The sequence below is a fragment of the Rhinoderma darwinii genome, chromosome 4, assembly GCF_050947455.1.
Source record: "Rhinoderma darwinii isolate aRhiDar2 chromosome 4, aRhiDar2.hap1, whole genome shotgun sequence".
NCBI classification, from domain to species: domain Eukaryota; kingdom Metazoa; phylum Chordata; class Amphibia; order Anura; family Rhinodermatidae; genus Rhinoderma; species Rhinoderma darwinii.
This window is the reverse complement of record NC_134690.1, coordinates 317,058,151-317,081,018: the sequence shown is the minus strand read 5'-3', so window position 1 is coordinate 317,081,018 and position 22,868 is coordinate 317,058,151.

The following is a 22,868-nucleotide window of genomic DNA, read 5'->3' as shown; positions in this document are numbered from 1 at the left end:
ATTTGCATGTGTGTATATATATATATACATATGTATGTATGTTGTCATGTATGTATGTATGTTGTCATGTATGTATGTATATGTATGTTGGCATGTATGTATATATGTGCATGTGTGTATGTATGTATATTTGCATGTATATATTTGCATGTATGTATGTTGTCATGTATGTATGTATGTATGTATATATGTGCATGTATGTTTGCATGTATGTTGGCATGTATGTATACATGTGCATGTTTGTATGTATATTTGCATGTATATATGTTTGCATGTGTGTATGTATGTTTGCATGTATGTATGTATGTTTGCATGTATGTATGTTGTCATGTATGTTTGTATGTATGTTGTCATGTATGTATGTATATATGTGCATGTATGTATGTTTGCATGTTTTTTATTTTTGCATGTATGTTTGCATGTATGTTTATATATATGTGCATGTATGTAATTATGTTTGCATGTATTTATGTTTGCATGTATATTTGTGCATGCTTGTATATATGTATGTATGTATGTATGTATCTTTGAATGTTTGTTTGTATGTATGTATGTTTTCATGTGTGTGTGTATGCATGTATGTATGATAGTTTGCATGTATATATGTGTGTATGTTTGCATGTATGTATATTTGCATGTATATATGTGCATGCTTGTATGTATGTTTGTATATATGTATGTATGGCCATGTATGATACTGTCTGCTGGCGCCCTGTATCTAAGTCAACTTCACGGCAGGCTTCTATACATGGTATAACAGTCAGTATCACACATTAAACTGAATCTAAGCCTACGACATGTTTTATTTCATTTTTTTTTTTTTTTACAGGTTTGGTGTTTGGACTACGTCGGTTTCGAGGACTACTTAGATGACGTTTTTTTTCTACAATAAAATGGTTAATGAGGGTTGTGTTGGGGGTGCTTTATTTCAATAAAATATTTTATCTATATCTTTGTATTTTTCTTTTCAAATTTTATTACTACCACTTTAGTAATGGCCGCTGTCTGAGTGACAACATCCATTACTAAGGCGAGGCTTAGTGTTAGCCGGTGCAGAGGCTAACACTAACCACCATTATTACCCCGGTACCCACCACCACCAGTGGTGCCAGGAAGAGCCAGGTACGATCCAGTACCCGACCATCTGTTGTGATGGTCGGGCTCTGGGGCGGCCGCAGGCTGGTATTATGAGGCTGGGAAGGGCCAAAAACAGTGGACCTTCCCACCCTTGTAATGCTAGGCTGCTGCTGCTGTGTTGTATCTGGCTGGTTATAAAAGTGGGGGGGACCCCACGTCATTTTTTTAAATTATTTATTTATTTAATTTTTTTAAAAAAAAAGACATGGGGTTCCACCCAATTTATCATAACCAGCCACATACAACACAGTGTTATTAGCCTGGGAATGGACAAAACCAGTGGCCCTTCCCACCCATGTAATGCCAGACTGCTGCGGCCTTGTATATGGCTGGTTATTAAAAATCTGGGGGACCCGTCTATTGCTAAATTTGTTAAATTAAAAAAAAAAAACGACGTGGGGGTCCCCCCATTTTTATAACCAGCCCGATACAACACAGCAGCAGCAGCCTAGCATTACAAGGGTGGGAAGGTCCACTGATTTTGGCCCTTCCCAGCCTCATAATACCAGCCTACGGCCGCCCCAGTACCCGACCATCACAACAGATGGTCGGGTACTGGATCGTACCAAGCTCTTCCCGGCACCCCTGGTGGTGGTGGGTACCGGGGTAATAATGGGTGGTTAGTGCTAGCCTCTGCACCGGCTAACACTAAGTACCGCCTTAATAATGGATGCTGTCAATCAGCCAACTGCCATTATCTAGGCACTAATAAAGTTTAAAAAAAAACACAAAGACAATTCTTTTTAATTGAAATAAGAAATCCCCAACAAAACCCTCGTTAACCATTTTATTAAAATTTGAAAAAACGTAGATCTACGCAGTAGTCCAACGAATCGAAGATGTAGTCCAATCGGTACATCAAAATCTGCAACAACATAAAAAAACAGTTATCAATGTGAACAATACCAATACTTCTACTCACCTACACACATATATACACACACACAAACAAACAACCATACACAGACACACACATATATACACAAACACAACAAGATATACACACACACACAAACAGACAAACACACACACATATACACGAACTCACACATATACAAACAAAAACACACATATCCAAACACACACACACACAGTTATACACGCACATACACGAACACATATACACAAACACATATACAAACAAAAACACACATACCCAAACACACATATACACACACATATACACAAACACACCCATATACAAAAACACACACAAACATCTACACACAAACATATACACAAATACACCCATATATACACAAACATATACACAAACACATATACACAAACACACCCATATATACACACACACACACATATACACAAACACACATATAAAAACAAAAACAGACAAAGTCACATACCCAAACACACATATATACACAAACACACACATACACAAACACGGTTTCTTTTAAATGCTGCTGGGGAACCCGCTCGATCCACTACATAAGGCTGCGCTATAGTGCAGCATTTAAAAGAAACAGGATCCTGACCTGTCCATAGAGTTTAAGGCAGCACAGAGTATTTCAGGAGATGAGCGTGCAGATTCAGTGCTGCTGTGAACTCTGCTCTTACCATTACGTAGCTCTCAGTCTGTTACCTCTCCTCCACTCCTGTCCTCCAGAACACCTTCACATGATTGGCAAGTCACCACTTAATGGTAAGAGCAGAGTTCACAGCAGCACAGAGTATTTCAGGAGATGAGCGTGCGGTCTTGTGCGGGGTGGTGACTTGCCAATCATGTGAAGATGTTATTGAGGACAGGAGTGGAGGAGAGGTAACAGACTGAGCTACGTAATGGTAAGAGCAGAGTTCACAGCAGCACTGAATCTGCACGCTCCTCTCCTGAAATACTCTGTGCTGCTGTGAACTCTGTTCTTACCATTACGTAGCTCAGTCTGTTACATCTCCTCCACTCCTGTCCTCTATAACACGTTCACATGATTGGCAAGTCACCACCACGCACAAGATCCGCACGCTCATCTCCTGAAATACTCTGTGCTGCTGTGAACTCTGCTCTTACCATTACGTGGTGACTTGCCAATCATGTGAAGGTGTTCTTGAGGACAGGAGTGGAGGAGAGGTAACAGACTGAGAGCTACGTAATGGTAAGAGCAGAGTTCACAGCAGCACTGAATCTGCACGCTCATCTCCTGAAATACTCTGTGCTGCCTTAAACTCTGTGGACAGGTCAGGATCCTGTTTCTTTTAAATGCTGCACTGTAGCGTAGCCTTATATAGTGGATCGAGCGGGTTCCCTAGCAGCATTTAAAAGAAACAGGATCCTGACCTGTCCACAGAGTTTAAGGCAGCACAGAGTATTTCAGGAGATGAGCACGGGCAGCCGTTCGTTTTTCCGAGCCGTGCTCCCATTATGCACACGACCGTAAAAACACCCGTTATTGCGGGTCGTAATTACGACCCGCAATAACGGGCTCATAGACTTCTGTTACCCACGGGTACCTTTCCGTTTTCTCACGGGAAGGTGCCCGTGCCGTTAAAAAAATAGAACATGTTCTATTTTACGGGCCGTGCTGCTATAATTATAATGACAGCACGGTTCGCAAAAGCGGCCGGCTGGCCGTGCTCGTAGTTACGAGTCGTAATTACGAGCACGGCCCGTAAAATAAAAAAATAGAACATGTTCTATCTTTTTAACGGCACGGGCACCTTCCCGTGAGAAAACGGGAAGGTACCCGTGGCTAACAGAAGTCTATGGGCCCGCTATTTCGGGTCGTAATTACGACCCGTGATAACGGGTGTTTTTATGGTCGTGTGCATGAGGCCCCGTAATGACGGGTGGCTACATGTGTGCACCCGTCATTACGGCAGCGTTGCTAGGCGACGTCAGTAAGGGTATGTGCACACACACTAATTACGTCCGTAATTGACGGACGTATTTCGGCCGCAAGTACCGGACCGAACACAGTGCAGGGAGCCGGGCTCCTAGCATCATATTTATGTACGATGCTAGGAGTCCCTGCCTCTCCGTGGAACTACTGTCCCGTACTGAAAACATGATTACAGTACGGGACAGTTGTCCTGCAGAGAGGCAGGGACTCCTAGCATCGTACATAACTATGATGCTAGGAGCCCGGCTCCCTGCACTGTGTTCGGTCCGGTACTTGCGGCCGAAATACGTCCGTCAATTACGGACGTAAATAGTGTGTGTGCACATACCCTAAATAGTCACTGTCCAGGGTGCTGAAAGAGTTAACTGATCGGCAGTAACTGTTTCAGTACCCTGGACAGTGACTACCGATCACAGTACCTGTAAAAAAAAAGACGTTCATACTTACCGGGAACTCCCTGCTTCCTCCAGTCCGGTCTCCTGGCCGTTGCCTTGGTGACGCGTCCCTCTCGACATCCGGCCAGACATTCCTTGATGACGACGCAGCCCATGTGAGCGCTGCAGCCAATCACAGGCTGCCGCGGCCTCTGCAGCCAATCACAGGCTGCAGAGGCCTCTGCAGCCAATCACAGGCTGCCGCGTCAGAAAAGGTCGGACTGGAGGAAGAAGAGGGACTCGTCACCAAGACAACGACCGGGTACGTATGAAATGCTTTTTATTTTATTTTTAATCAGCAGCCTCTTTTCTCTATCAGTGATTGATAGAGATAAGTGGCTCCCGATTTGTATAATGTTTTTGACCGGGTTCGGTCAAAACGGGTTCGGCCGAACACGGTGAAGTTCGGATTCGCTGCGAACCGAACTTTTCCGGAAGTTCGGACCGAAACCGGGTTCGGTTGTCCCGGTTCGCTCATCTCTACTCTTGACTGACGTCTAATACACACAATATTATTTTATGATCTTTTATTATTAATAGTATGAGAGAGAAGTTTAATGAATTTATCTTTAGGGGATCCACCTCCCAATGATTTTCTGCTGGCAGGTTTAGGAGTCATGCGAACACCATCTCCAGCACTCCTCTCCAAAATGAACGGTACTTGTTTACAGAAGGGGAAGTGGGGTTTAGCTAACAAGTTACTTGAGCTTAGCACAGAGCTACAACGTGAGAAAACGTGTCCACTTGTGTGAGATTCAACAGGTAGAATAAACGGAGCAGACTTCTATCCCCAACAACTCTCCAACAATACGGCAGACAGAAATTTTAGGGAGTTAGATAAACCCCATAATACAACGATCTCATCAGTAGAGACTCCATAGAGCTTCATACATCATTCTAATGGATGGATAAATGAAGATTCACACTTAGCTTAAGGGGCCAGTGGCCAAAAACAGCAGAGATATCAGGCAGGGCTCGGGGTTCCTCGGCCAGGCACTATCAAGCCGTAGCAGGGCTCAGGAGTACGTGTGAGGCCAGCGGTCATAACCAACAGTATCAGTATTAATATCTTGACATCAGGCATCAGTGGCAGTGGTAGTCTTCACAACAGCACTGGAGTCAGCAAGAATATCTGCAATACGCACAGCGTCAGCGTTTGGGACTGGGTCTGGTGTGCTAAGCAGCAGGAGACACAGGAGCAGCGCAGGGCCGATCACGCCGACATCCCCCTCACAGCGCTCCGCCACATGGAGCAAGCGGCAGTGTTACAATTAAAGTGCCCAGAGAGAGGCATCATGCCGTCACTCTGTTCTATAAGCAAAATCAAGTTATTTTTAAAGGGGATGTCCGGTTTCAGCAAATTAATGTTATTTTTTATATAATTAATAGTTCTACAATTTTTCAATATTCTTTCTGTATTAATTTCTCAAGGTTTTCATGTTCTCGGTTTGCTGTTATTCAATAGGAACATTTATTGTCTACATCCAGTGGTTAAAATTCTGTCCTTGGTCATGTGATGGACACACAGGTGCACAGTTACAGTACATGTATCAGAGCTGTTTCTTCTAATGATCCCAGAACCTGTGTGTCCATCACATGACCATAGACAGAATTTTATCCACTGTAAGTAAACAATGAATGTTCCTACTGAATATCAACAAGCAGAGATCTTGAAAACCGTGAGGAATTAATACAGAAACTATGTTGGAAAATTGTATAGCTATTAATTATACAAAAAATAACATTAATTTTCTGAAACTAGACAACCCCTTTAAACTGTTACGGTATCAAGTATCTTTACTAATAATTAGCAACTGTGATTGTAATATAATGAAAGTTTATACTGTAGAAGAAAGAAGCTGCACTCGCCGAGGGACATACAAATCCTTTGTTGTGATCCTGACTGGTATCTATCCCTGACAGTTAGGCAGACCGTGGGTTATGGAGTAGTGCCACCTGCCCATCTATTTTGATTTGCATTTATTTGTGATATACCTAGTTTATGGCCCGAAGTGACAATGCATGACACAGAGATTCTCTCTCTGATGTTTTTTCTTTTGAAAATATTTTTATTGAATTTTATCAACAATACACAACAGAAAACATAGCTGGTCAGGTCAGTGCAAACACTCTTAGGCTATGTTCACACAGGGTATTTTGCCGAGTTTTTTGACGCGGAAACCGCGTTGCAAAACTCGGCAGAAACGGCCCGAGAACGCCTCCCATTGATTTCAATGGGAGGCGTCGGCGTCTTTTTCCCGCGAGCAGTAAAACTGCCTCGCGGGAAAAAGAAGCGACATGCCCTATCTTCGGGCGCTTCTGCCTCTGACCTCCCATTGACAATGGGAGGCAGGAGAAAGCGTATTTCTCGCTGTTTTATGCCCGCGGCGCTCAATGGCCGCGGGCGAAAAACGGCGCGATAATTGCCGCGAAAAATCGGCGTGCAGGGAGAGGAATATCTGCCTCAAAGTTCCAAACTGAATTTTGAGGCAGATATTCCTGCCCCAAAATACTCCGTGTGAACATAGCCTTAAGCAGAGGACACATATATGTAGCAATATGACACAATACTATACAGTACATAAAATGATAAGTATACAATCAGCACAATGTAGGAACGCAGTCCCCAATTAATGACAAAGCAAATCAGGTACTGACCCAACAAATACATGCAATAAGCAGGCGTAAGGTAAAGGGTAAAACTAGTGAGGGAGGGTAGAGGAAAAGGGACTGGGGAAGCCAAAAAGGACAACCAATCAAGGGAGTGGAGCGAATTTGAAAAGTAATGAGAGCGCTCTATACCAATATGCAAATCTGCCTAAATACTCAGCGTATGTGTTAAAAACTAGAGGTGAACGATACAGAAAAAAAATATAAAAAATAAGGTTAAGGATACGGCTACTTGACCTAAACATGAGGGATGGTGGATACCGACAGGAGTTGGGGCCCCTGACAGCGGACACCTAACAATCTATAAATATGTGGTTTCTGAGTTGTCCACTCTTTCCACACCTGAGTCCATTTATGATGTGTGCAAAGTTCCCAATGAGATAGTTCCTCTAATCTGGAGATCTGTTCAACCTTAGAAACCCAATGCAGTACTGAAGGGACTTCTTCTGTTTACTTCCAGTTTAGTTTAATTAAAAGGCGTGCTGCTGCAATCAGTAACTTCAGGAGCTTTTGGGAGTGCAAGGAAAAATCTCTGGGAAATAAAGCCAACATAGCAACTTGAGGCGACGTCTGAAGTGTGGTACCACAAGCAGTGTTAATATGTTGGAAGATCTGTTGCCAGAATTTTAAAATCTCTGGGCACTCCCACCAAATATGTAGGAGGGTGCCTCTGTTACTATTGCATTTCCAACAAATGTCTGAAGTAGAACCATACCTCTGCTTTAGTCGGACAGGAGTAAGATACCACCTAGAAAGAACTTTATAAACGTTTTCTTGGAATTTGATGCAATGAGAGGTGGCTTTAGGGGCCCCATAAAATCATTGAAATTTCCACGGGGGGTAAATGTGATGCCCAGTTCTCTTTCCCAGTCTTTTATAAAATACGGAACAGTTGTGACTGCAGAGGACACAAGTTGCTTGTTTATCAAAGTTAGAAGTTTCTTAGGAGCCTGAGTCATTACCCAGAGTTTTTCAAACCATGTGAGCTTCCTGAGCTGCCCCGTAGGAGGAAGACATTTACGTATGTATTTGCAAAGAAGACTGTATTGTAAAGTAAAGCGGTTCCGTACCCCAAAAAGGGAACTGGTTTTTATCCCTGGAAGGGAATGATCCATCTGACTTCAGTATATCCATAGGTGCAAGTGTACTGCGTCTAATTGGTAGGGGCAAAGTCTGGCTGCCCGGGTCTAAAACGGGGAGACAATCCCTTATTTGTAATACTGGAGAGGGGAAAGGTGAACACAGTGTCCTAATAAGAGGGTTTCCCCAAATAGTAATCGAAGCTTTCAGTAGATTGTTCGGAACTGTCTTATCTGGATTAGCAGCGGCCTCTTCAAGAACCAGCTGTCTAAGTGGTCTCTGTGCTATCCCTTCCTCAATGTCAACCCAATGTTTATGCGGCGGGCATCTTAACCAATCTATATTTCTGCTTAAATGCACTGCCTTGTAATAATTGTCTAGTAAAGGGAAGCCTATCCCCCCTTATCTGTGGGCAACTGCAAAATCTTATATCATATTCTGGGTCTGTTTCCGCAAGTTTCCGCAATATGTTCCGTATCCGAGACTCCCACACCTCTATCTGTTTGGATTGTCCTAATTCTGGTCTTGGACTGTCGTTGTCTTAACTTGGCTAACATAAATTTTGTAGGTTTATCCCCATGGGCAAAGAATTTTTGTGTGGACGAAAGCTAGAGTTTGGCCGAATAAGAATTTAGCAAATTTTTTTAGTTCATTCCTAAGTTGGGTAAGTTGGGCTAAATGAGAGTCACTCAGTGATTTCTTGTGTGACGCATCGAAACATCTAATTTTATTAGATTAATCAGTAGACTCTTTCGGTCTAAGCTTGTTGTGATGGACAGCGATGGCTATGAGTTCACCCCTAATAACTGCTTTGTGGGATTCCCACAATATGTGAGGGGAAATATCTGGGATATCATTCATAGAGAAGAACTCCTGGAGTTCCACTTTTATGCGGTCATTTACCTCAGGGAGAACTAATACTGTTTCATTCAGTTTCCAGGTGAAGTGCCTAGGTGTACGATAAGGCGAGTCAAATGTAAGGAAAACAGGAGAATGGTCGGAGTGTACCATAGAGTCAATAGTGGCTACCTTGCAAAGTGCTGCGAGGATATGAATATGTAATCCAACCGGTGATAGGAGTTATAAGGCGCTGAAAAGTGGGTGTAGTCTATGGTGTCAGTGTTAAGAAAACGCAATGTGTCTGATAGTTTGGCTTTGTCAAACAGTTTCCTAATGCCAGCTAACGCCTTGTAGGATAATGTTGAAGTACCTGTGGAAGAATCCAAAGCAGGCTCAAGAGAAACGTTGAGATCTCCTGTAACTATAGCTATACCCTCCGAAAGTTCATAAATTTACTTAGAGCTTGGCTTAACCATGGGAGTTGGGAAGTGTTGGGCACATAAAAGTTACCAATAGTGAAAGTTTAGTTTTCAATTTTGCCTTTCACAAACCCATATCTCCGGGTCAGACATGTTATCCAGCAGTAAAAAATTGAAACTTCTATGGAAGCCGATGCTGACTCCCATGCTGGCCGCAGAGGGGGTGGAACTGTGAAACCATTTTGGGAAATAGGAAATAGAAAGGATCGGGTTACGTTGGTGCTTGAAATGGGTCTCTTGTAAGCAGCATATCTGAGTATTTTCTTTATGAAAGCGATGGAAAATTTTACCTCTTTTCGAGGGCGAATTCAGACCTCTAGCATTGTACGTAACTAGTCGTATTGGAGTCATAGGACAAGATTACCTGTTGAGCCGAAGCTATATGATATATTACTTTGAACTAAACTAGCATATTTGGGAGCTCCTCCTATGAGAGAGGCATAGCATCTACTCTCTGTAAGTGGCAAGGGTCGGGTCAATAAAAGAACTGTGGGAAACCACAGTGGAGAGAATGGGATCCAAAAAGTGCTACGTCTAAACAGTTTGAAGTAACCATTAGATCCCCATAGTAATACCAGAACGAGATAATTACTCGTATAAACCAAAATAGTAGTAGGTGTGAACGAGGATGAAATCAGCAGGTGGAGTATACCACCTCAAGCATATAGTGTAGTGTAGATGTAAATAAGATACATAAGATACAAAAGTCGGAACTGGAAATGAACCAATGAAACACATATAAGCATACAAGTCCTGTCCCCTTAGGTCACTAGGCCAGATGTGTGCCATCCAGTGATCTGCAGGCAGGCTGCCGCTACTAGTTACAAAGCCATAAATCAAGTGTAATAGCTGAAAGTCACCTAAAATAAACAAAAGTTAGGCCACTGGACGTAGAAAACCTGTAATGGAAAGCAGACATCGAACCAGTCCTCTAGTGGCTCATCACATATTGAGGGATGGTTCGTGGGAGACAACGTACAGGACATCACTTCACAGCATGGCATCCTAAAAGCCCGGTGTGGACAAGGGAATGTACAAAAATACAAAGGAAAACCGCAAGAGAACAGTATGTTAAACCAACATAATCAGAGAGAGAATGGAGACATATAATCTATGCAAAGATGGTTGAGAAAAGGCAAATATAGGTTCAGGGAGTTCCCCAATCTCATTGCATCAGTCTCATGTTAACAATCGTTTTGGTGTGAGCCTTCCCGATTTCCTCTTGCCCCTAATCGATTTGCCCATGCCAACGAGCTCCCGCCATCAGAAACAGTCAACCAGCTAGGGATTCGGAGATCCGGAATGTCCAAATAGTCGTACAGTTCCGGAAGATCCTGCGGAGATCTTATAACATATTTATGGTTGTCAGCTGAGACCAGAAGCCCGAATGTGAAGTGCCAACGAAAAGTAATTTCCTTTTCTGCAGAGTAGAAGGAGCAAGGTCCTGAAAAAGGGAAATACTGGCACCCCCATAGGTAATCGTATCTGCTTCTCTTGCTTTCTTCATAATCAGTTCCTTTTGTTGGAAATTTAGAAATCTGCAAATAATGTCCCTGGGGGGATCAGAAGGCTTTGGAGCAGGACTGAGGGCTCTGTGAGCTCTTTCTATGATCAGATGGTCTGTAAATGAAGGACTCAATACATAAAGGCATAATTCTTTGACTGCTTTGGCCGTGGCGTCTGAGGATACAGACTCTGGAACACCTCGTATGCGGATATTGTTTCGCCTGCCACGATTATCTTGGTCCTCAATGTAGTCGTATAAACGAGTGATATGTTGATGACAGTGAGAAATTTTCCGAATCCGTCTTGGTGTATGATACAATTTCAGATTGCGTAGACTCTAAGGCATCCACCCTACTGCCGATGTGACGGACATCTCTCTTAATATCTGCAAGTTCGTCAAGGACCGGATGAAGTGCTTTCGACAAAGCTTGCGAAATAAAGGATCTGGAAATAGGTAGATCATTACTGGGTCCTCATTGTCAATGTCAACACAAGAGTCCATTGTTTTTGCAACCGAGTGGTTCGTGAGGCTTTTTTGCGAGTGAAAAGGCATGTCTGTTTCACTCTGCGTTTGTTTAGACAGGTATTTATTTAAATCCCCTTGAGAAAGAGTAATGCTTGATGTACCGCTTGCTCCAGAGCCCGTGCTCCGCTGTTTTCCTATTTTGACCATAGGACAATCTATTGCAGATCCCGCTTCTTGATGATATTTCCTTGCTGACAACTCCTTTAACACATCATAAAAACGATCACTCTATTATCACAAAAGTCCCTTAGTCGTGAGATGGCAGCACACTACCACATCCAGAACATGAGAGTGGGCTTGCAAAAGACGTTACTCCCTGTTAGCAGGGTCACAATTGAGGGTTTGCAGGTTGTGTCCTTCTCCTGTGGCAGTGTAGTTGGCCTGTGAAATAGGTCACAATGTACAGTCCTGGATGAGAGTGTGTTAGCTTTCCCAGTTATCCTAAGCTGTCCCCAGGTATTTAAATAGGTCAATGTATTAACACCTATATCGGGATGTAGCACACGAGTTTGGTCACTCTAACCGGGAATACAGCTTCCGGTGCGGGGTAAGCGCGGCTGGTGTCCGGACCAAATCTAGGCCAGGGATTCCACCCTCCAGCCAGGCCCCAGCAGTGGATGGCCACAAAACAGTCAAACCTGGGACAGGAATGGTACCTTTGTGTAGCAAATGTCCAATGGAGATGGCAATGGGGACCCTCGTGCTTCCGGCTGGATCAACAACCAGTGCCGGCTATTCAACTGCAACTCACAGCGTCTGGATGACAGCAGGGTAAGTGCCGGCGGTAGAGATCCCACTCTGGACCTTGGATGGTGGGCTGCAGTCCATTGCTCCTTGGCTCAGAACTCTGTTACCGGCAAAAGAAGAAGGGTGGCTTGTTGAGTCTAATCAGCGACGGCCCGCACTTCCGGTACGAACGGCCAAAATTTTAGGTCCCGGCTTCACATGTGGCACTAGGCCATAAGAAATAAAAAGTCTAAACGACTAAATTTTGTGCCAAGGCGTATTGCACGGGTTCACAGGGTGCAAAATGTGGTGTGCCAATGTGTTAGGGCCACGTGAACCCCAGATGGCAAGAGATAGCACAGGAGCTCAGAGCTAAGACATCCACTCAGGTCCGCTCCTCTCTGATGTTTTTTCAATCCTGATATCATGCACCGCCTTCTCGGGCCCTGTACTAGACATAGAACATTATATCATGAACTGTTCCTTTAAGAAATTGGTGAAAATAATACTCAGTATGTTTACATACCTCTACAACTGAGGGACCTGTACATACTCTATATCCAGTATATACATATAATTTTTTTTATAGTTTTTTTTCTCTGTAAAAGGCACTCATAAAGTGGGCATTCTTTTTTTATATTTTTATAGGTCTGCTATTTAGAGGAGGTCAGGATATCGATAAATTGTGAAATGAAGAGTTTTTTAACTGAGCAAACTAAGCGTGATAATAGCCATTTGCTGCAATGTGTTCAATATGTTTTCAGAAGTCCTGGTTTTGCATGATTGATTTTAACTTTTGTTTCCTAAAGCACACAACCAAGCAATACTCTTGGGCAAAAGCACACAGAAAAACAACAACATATATGCCTTACCTTTATATGGAACATTCACATAAAATAACATAAAAAAATGATCCCAAGTGATAATCATTAAGCGGTCAATCTCTTAAAATTAATGATCCTGTCATTTTGTGTTAGAAAGTGTAGCTCATAAATAACAGGCCATATGACTTAAAAAACATTTAGACTATTTTTCTGCACAGACCTGCACAAACTTGGTAAAGCTGTAGATTTTGTAAAAACTTTTTGTCATATAGAAAAGTTAAAAAAAATGGGTTTTAATTGATCACATGATTGGCAAATATATTAACTCTCAGAACTATTTCTCTGTGAATTTAATTACAGAGTACATTCCTAATCCGCTCTCTCTTGATCTGGAGAAATGCTTGTAGATTGTGAAACTTGTCAAATTATGAAATCTTGTATAAGACACCAAATGTACAGGAGCTCCTCTGCTACATAATAAGACACTAGTATTATAAATGGCACATGGCAGGTGGTGTGGCCCTGTTACAGACTTTGTATTAACCCCTTCCCGACATTTGCTGTAAATGTACGTCATGGAAAGCATTGACTTCCCGCAAAATGCCGTACATTTACGGCAAATGTTTGGCACCGGCTCAGAAGCTGAGTCGGTGCCATCATCGTCGGATCTCAGCTGTATCTTACAGCTGACATCCGACTGTAACGGCGGGGACCGAAATTAGCTTCGATCCCCGCCATTAACTCCTTAAGTGCAGCGCTCAAATGCGATCGCTGCACTTTAGGTGTTTGCAGCTCATCGGAGCCCCAGCAATGAAATTGCCGGGGTTCCGGTGGCTGCAATGGCAACCGGAGGCCTAATACTGGCTTCCCGGTCTGCCTAGCACCGAAGCCGGTCAAGATCCGCCCGGCGGCGGAGCCTGATCGGCTTCCGTAGCTGCCGGCAAGATGGCGCCGGGTCAGGAGCTGATCCGGCGCCATCAGCGGTGGAAGTCAGCTGTACTGTACAGCTGACATCCACCTGTAACGGCAGGAACCGGAGCTAGCTCCGATCCCTGCCATTAACCCCTTCGATGCAGCAATCGAAAGCGATTGCTGCATCGTAGCGGTTACTAGCAGATCGCCAGCCCCGACAGGCAATCGGGACTGGCGACTGCTGTTATGGCAACAGGAGACACAATGGTCTCCTGCTCTGCCATTACGGAAGCCGATTAGGCCCCGCCGGGAGGCGAAGCCTAATCGGCTTGCTGTCAGTGAATGACTGACAGATCTAATACATTGCACTACATAGGTAGTGCAATGTATTAGAAAAAAAAAAATCTGACCATTGGACCTTCAAGTCCCCTGGTGGGACTTGAAGAAAAGTGTAAAAAAAAGTATAAAAAAAGTGTAAAAAAAAGTGCAAAAAATAAAAGTTTGAAAACAATAAAAGTTTCAAGTAATCAAATAAAACACAATCCCCCTTTTACTCTTATCAAGTCCTTTATTATTGAAAAATAATAATAAACCATATGTATTTGGTATCGCCACAACCGTAACGACCTGAGGTATCAAAATATTATATTATTTATTGCACACGGTGAACAGCGTAAATAAAAACCGTAAAAAACTTTACCAGAGTTTCTGTTTTTTGGTCACTTTGCCCTACAAATATTAGAATAAAAAGTGATCAAAAAGTCGCACGTATTCCAAAAATGGTACCTATAAAAACTATAGCTCGTCCCGCAAAAAACAAGCCCTCATACACCTCCGTCGACAAAAAAATTAAAAAGTTATGGTTCTCACAACTTGGCGACAGAAAAAATACATTCTTTTTACAAAAGTAATTTTATTATGCAAAAAGTTGTAAAACATAAAAAAGTTCTATAAATTCGGTATCGCCGGAATCGTACTGACCCGCAGAATGAAGGTAACATGTAATTTATAACGCATGGTGAACGCTGTATAAAAAAAACTAAAAAAACTATGCCAGAATTGCTATTTTTTGATTACCTTGCCTCCCAAAAAAAAGGATAACAAGTGATCAAAAAGTTGCATGTACCCCAAAATGGTACCAATAATAACTACAGCTCGTCCCGCAAAAAAACAGCCCTCATACCACTATGTCTATGAAAAAATAAAATAAGTTAAGGCTCCAATATGTCAGGAAAGAAAAATATGCAGTTGTGCCGGCCCGAGGGGAATATTTCTTCTGTTTCAAGAGGCGAATTATCAAGGCACTAAAATTAGGGAACCGGGAAGGAGAGGGCCCAAACATATCTGCTGGAAGCGAAGGCGCCCATATTATACCAGGACAACACTTTCCTGCAAAATTCCTCAAACTTCAAAGGTGCGGAGTGTGGACTAAATGGGAGATAAGTAAGGACACCATTAATCAGTGCGACACCGGCCTGTGCAGAAAGGATTGTGTCAGAGCGTATCACATATCTATGGATCATTTTATTGTTTACCCCATTATTATACCACCTGACTATGCCCCTAATATACTCTGCCCAGCTCACATATGCCCCCACATTATAAACTGAAACACCAGTAAAACTCCAAACAAAACTACTACCAAGCAAAATCCACACTCCAAATTTACAAATGGCGCTCCCTCCCCTCTGATCCCTACAGCGTGCCCAAACAGCTGTTTATTTCCACATATATGGCATCGCCATACCTGGGAGAACCCTTTTAACAATTTTTGGCGTGTGTCTCCAGTGGCATAAGCTGGGCACGACATATTTCCCACTGAAATGACATATCTAGGGAAAATTTTAATTTTGACTTTGCACCATCCGCAGCACAATCCTTTATGGAAAAGACCTGTGGGGTGGAAATGCTCACTACACCCCTTAATAAATGCCTTGAGGGGTGTCGTTTCCAAAATGGGGTCACTTCTCAGCGGTTTCTTTTATTATTTCACATCAGAGCCTCTGCAATTGTGAACCAATACTGTGTAAGTTGCCAAATTAGGCCTCAATTTTGCATGGTACTCTCTCCCTCCTGAGCCCTGTCGATAGTCCAGGCAAAAGATTAGGCCCACATGTAGGGTGTTTCTAAAACTGAGAAACACAGCATAATAATTGGAGAGCTGTCTTGTTATGGTGGCACAAGCTGGGCACCACATATTGGCATATCTATGGAAAAAATAAAATTTTCACTCTGCAACATCGAGTGCACACTAATTTCTGCAAAACACCTGTTGGGTTAATACGCTCGCTACATCCCTAGGTGAATATATTGAGGGGTGTAGTTTCCAAAATGGGGTCATTTGTGGGGGGTTTGCACTGTTTTGGTTCCACAGGGGCTTTGCAAATGCGACATAGCAACCAGAAACCAATCTAGCAAAATCTGTACTCCAAAAGCCAAATGGCACACCTTCCCTTCTGAGCCCTACTGTGTGCCCAAACAGCAGTTTATGACTACATATCTGGTATTGCCGTACTCAGGAGAAATTGCTTTACAAACGTTATTATTGTTTTATTCTTTTATTTATTGAGAAAATGAAAAATTTTGAGGTAAAGCTACATCTTATTGAAGAAAAAGGATTTTTTTTATTTTCACTGCCCAATCCTAATAAAATCTATGAAACATCTGTGGGGTCAAAATATTCACTACACCCCTAGGTGCATACCTTAAGGGGTGTAGTTTCCAAAATGCTGTCACTTGTGGGGGGTTTCCACTGTTTTGGTCCCATAGGGGCTTTGCAAATGCGACATAGCAACCAGAAACCAATCCAGCAAAATCTGTACTCCAAAAGCCAAATGGCACTCCTTCCCTTCTGAGCCCTACTGTGTGCCCAAGCAGCAGCTAATGACCACATATCGGGTATTGCCGTACTCAGGAGAAATTGCTTTACAAATGTTGTGGTTCTTTTTTTCTTTTATTTATTGAGAAAATGAAAAATTTTGAGCTAAAGCTACGTCTTATTGAAGAAAAAGGATTTTTTTAATTTTCACTGCCCAATCCTATTAACATCTATAAAACCACTGTGGGGTCAAAATGCTCACTACACCCGTAGATGAATTCCTCAAGGGGTGTAGTTTTCAAAATGGGGTCACTTGTGGGAGGTTTCCACTGTTTTGTCCCTTTGGGGGCTTTGCAAATATGACATGGACTCCGCAAACCATTCCTGCTAAGTTTAAGCTCCAAAAACCAAATGGTGCTCTTTCTCTTCTAAGCCCTGCCGTGTGTCCAAAAAGCCGTTTATAACCACATGTGGGGTGTCATTTTAATCAGGAGGAATTGATTTACCAAGGTGGTGGTGCTTTTTCTCCTTTAGTCCTTGTGGAAATGAGAAAAAATTAGCTAAACCTACATTTTCTTTCAAAGAATCTAGATTAAAATTTTTACGGCCTACTTCCAATAATTTCTGCAATAAACCTGTGGGGTCAAAATGCTCTCTATACCCCTAGATAATTTCCTTAAAATAGATTTTTTCCCCAAAAAATAGATTAAAAATTAATTTCTGCAAAAAAAAGGAAATTTGTAAATTTCACCTCTACGTTGCTTTAATTCCCGTGAAATGTCTAAAGGGTTAAGAAACTTTCTAAATGCTGTTTTGAATACTCTGAGGGGTGAAGTTTTTAAAATGGGGTGACTTATTCAGGGTTTCTAATATATAAAGCCCTCAAAGCCACTTCACAACTGAACTGGCCCCTGCAAAAATAGCCTTTTTAAATTTTCTTGAGAAATTGCAGCTAAAGTTCTAAGCCTTGTAACGTCCTAGAAAAATAAAACAATATTCAAAAAACGATGCCAATCTAAAGTAAACATATGGGGGATGTTAATTAGCAACAATTTTGTGTGGTACAACTGCCTGTCTTACAAGCAGATACATTTTGGAGCATCCCTGGCCACGGGCCATCGGGTTTACTCACCTCCCGACGCCCGCAGCCATGGATCTGTGAGTGCTGGTCCCCATCTCCTTCCTTGGAGACGCCAGCGATCACTTCCGCTCTGGTCTGCTGTGTCCCATAGGACACTTAAACGGCCAGCGCACTCACCTGTAAAACAATCATCATCATCCTCAAACACATGAATTCCTGGTCTATAAGAGGGCCCCAGCCCTTCTGATCCTTGCCTGAGCATTGTTAGTAATTCCTAAGTCTGTCTTGCAAATGGTCCCTTAGTGTTTCCCGTTACAGTTGTTACCCATGCACTGTTACCTGTTCCTGTATCCCGTGCTGTGTTCTTGTTCCTGTGCTTACTAGTTGGAGTCGTCTCTACTGCACCTGTGTCATCTGCCACGTCCAGAGGGATTTGCCACATCTAGTGCAACCAGCGGCACCTGCTGTCATCCGCCACCTCTGGCGTTACCTGCTGCACCCATCTCCATCAGTGCCAGAGCTGTGGCCACTGTCTGGACTATCCAGGTACCCTTTTGCGGGACTTTATATTGCTAGGGATCCCTGTTGTTTGGCAGGCTGAATCCCCGCAACATGGGTACGGCCTGTAGGGTACACAAACCATGACACATTTAAATTTAGAAAAATGCAAATTTTTGCAATTTTTCACTACATTTTGGTGTTTTTCACAATGAAATACTGAATGTATCAAGCACATTTTGCCAGTAACATAAAGTCCAATGTGTTTTCTGAGAAAACCATCTCAGAATCGCTTGGATTGGTGAAAGCATTCCGAAGTTATTACCACATAAAGTGAAACATGTCGGATTTGAAAAATGAGGCTCTGTCAGGAAGGTCAAAAGTAACCAAAGAGGGAAGGGGTTAAGCTTTTCTGCATAACTCTTTGAGGCTCTCCATGGCCATGTTTATCCTATTTCTTGCTTCTCTCTGTTTAAAACTTTTTATTGTAGCCTTACTCCTTAATAAACTTTTCATTTGCTTTCACCGTGAGACAAGTGAGTCTGTTTAAGTTTTCTTTAGCACCTGGGAGGAGAATGCGGGCATGTCAGCAGCCTTGGTTTCCCTTGCAAGTTACAGGAGGATTTTCAGGATAGACTAAGCAGCTACAGGTGAGATCTCTTACCAGTCTCTCCTCTCCTCCTCCTTTGTGGGTCTGGCTTTGGGGACATGGCCGATATCTCTCACAAAGTGTGGGATTAGGATATCCCTCACACACTGTGACTGTCTAGGACAGGCAGTAGTGTGTTACCAGTTGTATTTTGGCAAGCGGTCTCGGGCATTCCTGAGATGTCAGGGAGCACTACAGCCCCATAGTATACTAACGTTGCTTCCATACATTAAATAAGTAGCTATCCTTGTGGTTAGGATTGCAGTGTGGCTGCCTGCATTACTCCCTAAATAGGAAGTTGGCAAAGGTCTCTGGGAGATCATTACTCCACAAGCAGGTGGAGAGTCCTGCTGAAATTGCGTGCACAAAGGAGGCATGAAAGATATGTCTGGGACATATAGGAGGTGGCAAAAGTCTGGGGCTACAGCAACCGATTCAAATTAGGGTGTGACTGCCAATGCTTCTCTACCACATTACGGGTGGCACTGGAGCGCAGCATTTGTTATACACCAGACGAAGGAGGTGATTACAGACTGTGTCATACAAAAGGGAAATGCAGACAGTGACACTGAAGATGATAGGATTGAACCAGATAACTGTGTCCTTTATTGTCAATACCAGAAAGCCCATGGTGGAACTAAGAGGGAGGGACAAAGGTATGCATAGGCTCATTCCAAAAAATTTGCTATAATTATAAGTTTAAAACGAAGCTAAGGAGCACATTGCTTATAGTTACATAGAATGGAGACCTCCTAACCATCATAGTAAAATCATAGTAATAATTTAGCCTAACTGGGATGCATAGTGCTTCAACAGCAGTGTAATAAGAGACAGAAGAGGGAGGATGGCTGCATGTGTGGGTCTGCAGCAGTCAAGTACACTTAAAAATCGACATTATTCAGAGTACCTTTTATTACAGAGAATAGCTACACAAACACTAAGTTTACCTAGTTATGGCAAACTTTTCTCTGTGTGTTTAAGATTAATAGTCATTTCCGCTGTACCCAGTGATAACCCTATTTTTTGTGGTTATTCTGCACTGTTAGGGTATGTGCACACGACCTATTTTCAGACGTAATTCAGGCGTTTTACTCCTCGAATTACGCCTGAAAAGACGGTTCCATTACGTCTGCAAACATCTGACCATTGCTTGCAATGGGTTTTACGATGTTCTGTTCAGATGAGGTGTAATTATACGCGTCGCTGTCAAAAGATGGCGCGTAAAAATACGCCCACGTCAAAGAGGTGCAGGACACTTCTTGGGACATTTTTGGAGCTGTTTTTCATTGACTCCATTGAAAAACAGCTCCAATTACGTCCGTAATGGACGCTGCGAAAAACACGAGTATTTGCAAAAACTTCTGAAATTCAGGAGCTGTTTTCGCCTGAAACAGCTTCGTAATTTCAGACGTATTTTGCGTTTGCGTGTGAACATACCCTTAGATAGATAAAAGTCTTTACAGACTCAGATGGGGATGAAATGATTATTACCTAAATATTGGCAGAACCAGAACTTTTTCCTGAGTTTAGTAACACATTTTTTTCGTTTTTGGTATTAATCATGAATTTACAGGACCTGGATTATAAAGTGGTAGGATTATCAAATGTTCTGGATTATCAGATGAGCATGGAGAAGTATATAAAATACACCGCTCCCCTTTGAACAACAGTCCAGCCATATGCAGGAAGGTTTCCCAATGCAAACTGGTAACGCAGAGATACTTCATCAAATACAGTATGTACAAGATGGATACATTCCTAGTCTCTTTCGGTTATGTCTGAAGGGTGAAGTTTATATAAAAAAGAAAACCAGTTTGCATATATCACATTTAGTATACTAATCAAGTTAATGTTTAAATTAAAGTTGCTATTTTTTTATGTTTTCTTCCTACCTGATAAAAATCAATTAATGATTATGCGGCAAAGCAACTTTCTGGAGAAAGAGGACGTAAGGTCCTTTTACACCGACCCATTTTGGCCTGTCCAAAGAGCGTCAATCAACAAAACAGCTCATTGATCGGTACTCGTTTTTTCCTTTCACAAGGAGCTAGTATGGTGATGAGTGATCATTACTGCGATCACTCTTCTCCATACATTTCTATCATGTCGGCAGCACGTCTCCCTGTTTACACAACAATAATTTTTTTGTCGTTTAAAGCTATACAATCAGCCGATGTACAAGAAGTTTGCCCGTTCATCGGCGGATCGTTGCCCTGTTTACACAGGCCAATTATGAGCGTTCTGTGATAATTAGGGGATAATTGGCAGGTGTAAAAGGCCCTTAGATGTGGAGGGCTTGTGGCAGTGATAATACAACTCAACTAATCTGCCTATGAGGGAACTCACCATAGGCTCACAGTATGAGGTGCTGTGTACAGCCCGGTGAAGTACACTAACAAGCTAAACTATCTGACAAATGAGAAGGACCATACCAAGTCCTACTGACATCAACAACCATCAAGGTAAATGAGAAATCTACCTGGATGCACATCTCGCACTGCACAGAAGTCAAAGATCCGAGTGAGCCAGACAGCCAAGACGAGCTAGTCAGCAGCATCCAAGTGTTGTTCACACCTGGAGACCTGAAGACAAATAAGTGACCAGGAGATGGGTAATAATAAATCCCCACTGGACATCAGCATACACTATTACTCCACAATCGAGTGGGTTACCCGAAGCGAAGTGAAGTGCTGAGATTGGTGGAGAAAATTCAGATCTAAACCTGGATCTGGTCTCTTGTGTGCACAATATTATTTACTTTTGCTGAGGAGTGAACCAGCTGATTGATAAAAAAACATTTTGTGATATCAATGGCGCCGTGACTTGGATCAGAAAGCCGTCTGAACACCAGCCACAAGGACCACGGACTGGAGGAATGGAATATAGAGTAGCCATGGTATGGGGTAAACTTTTATACCTATACTTATCCTCTCCCTGTCCTACTGCATAGTTTTTGCATGGTGTAAGTCGTCTTCTGTATCTATGAGTTGTTTTCACTCTCAGAATTAATTAATTGTTTAAATTGAGTAATCAGGGGAAGGTTTAGGAAAGTTCCAGCCTTAGACTGTAAGGAAAATGCCTGTTCCCTTAAGATCACCATGACTACTGTTCTAGCTTCTGGGCGGTTCCGTTTTACTTTGAGCCTATCTCTTTTCTCAGACTTTCTGCCAATTAGGTGTGGGGTTGTATTTATATCTGGCTTCGTCCACCTGGTCTTTGCTTGTGATTTTCCTAGTCTTCTGGTGTTTTGATCAAGCTCTGACACTCCCTGACTTCTGACTTTTGGACTTCTTGGAAACTGACCTTGGCTTGTCCCTCGTTAACCCCTTGTTTTCTGATTTTGATTATCTGCTCCCGGCAGGTTCTGACCTCTGTTGTATCTGATTTCCACTTGCTCTGTTTTGGACTTTCTATTTATCCTTTGGCTGGCTGGTTCCTGTTCAGATTTGCCTGCATTATACCTCTTATCCAACACTGAAATCTGCTTAGACAACCTGGGTTCTATGCAGCAAAGACCATCCCACCTTGCGGTCGGCTCTGGCAAAAACCTTAGAGTAGCCTTAGACTCTGTCGAAACCACAAAAAAGGCCATACTTACTAAGTGGGTAGGTGAAAACCCGTTCCCAGCAGGACGCAGACAGGTAAAAAAATGCTGCAGAAGGAGGGTGCATTAAATAGTGATAGCCACTCCCACTAGTCTTGGGGGGAGTGGCGAACTAAGTGCTCACAAGTGTGTGATAAATGAATGTCATTGTTAGTGCAGTGCGTGTGAATGTATGGTAAAAAAGAAAAGTGTATGTATGGGAGTGTCAGAAATGTGTGATAATGTAATA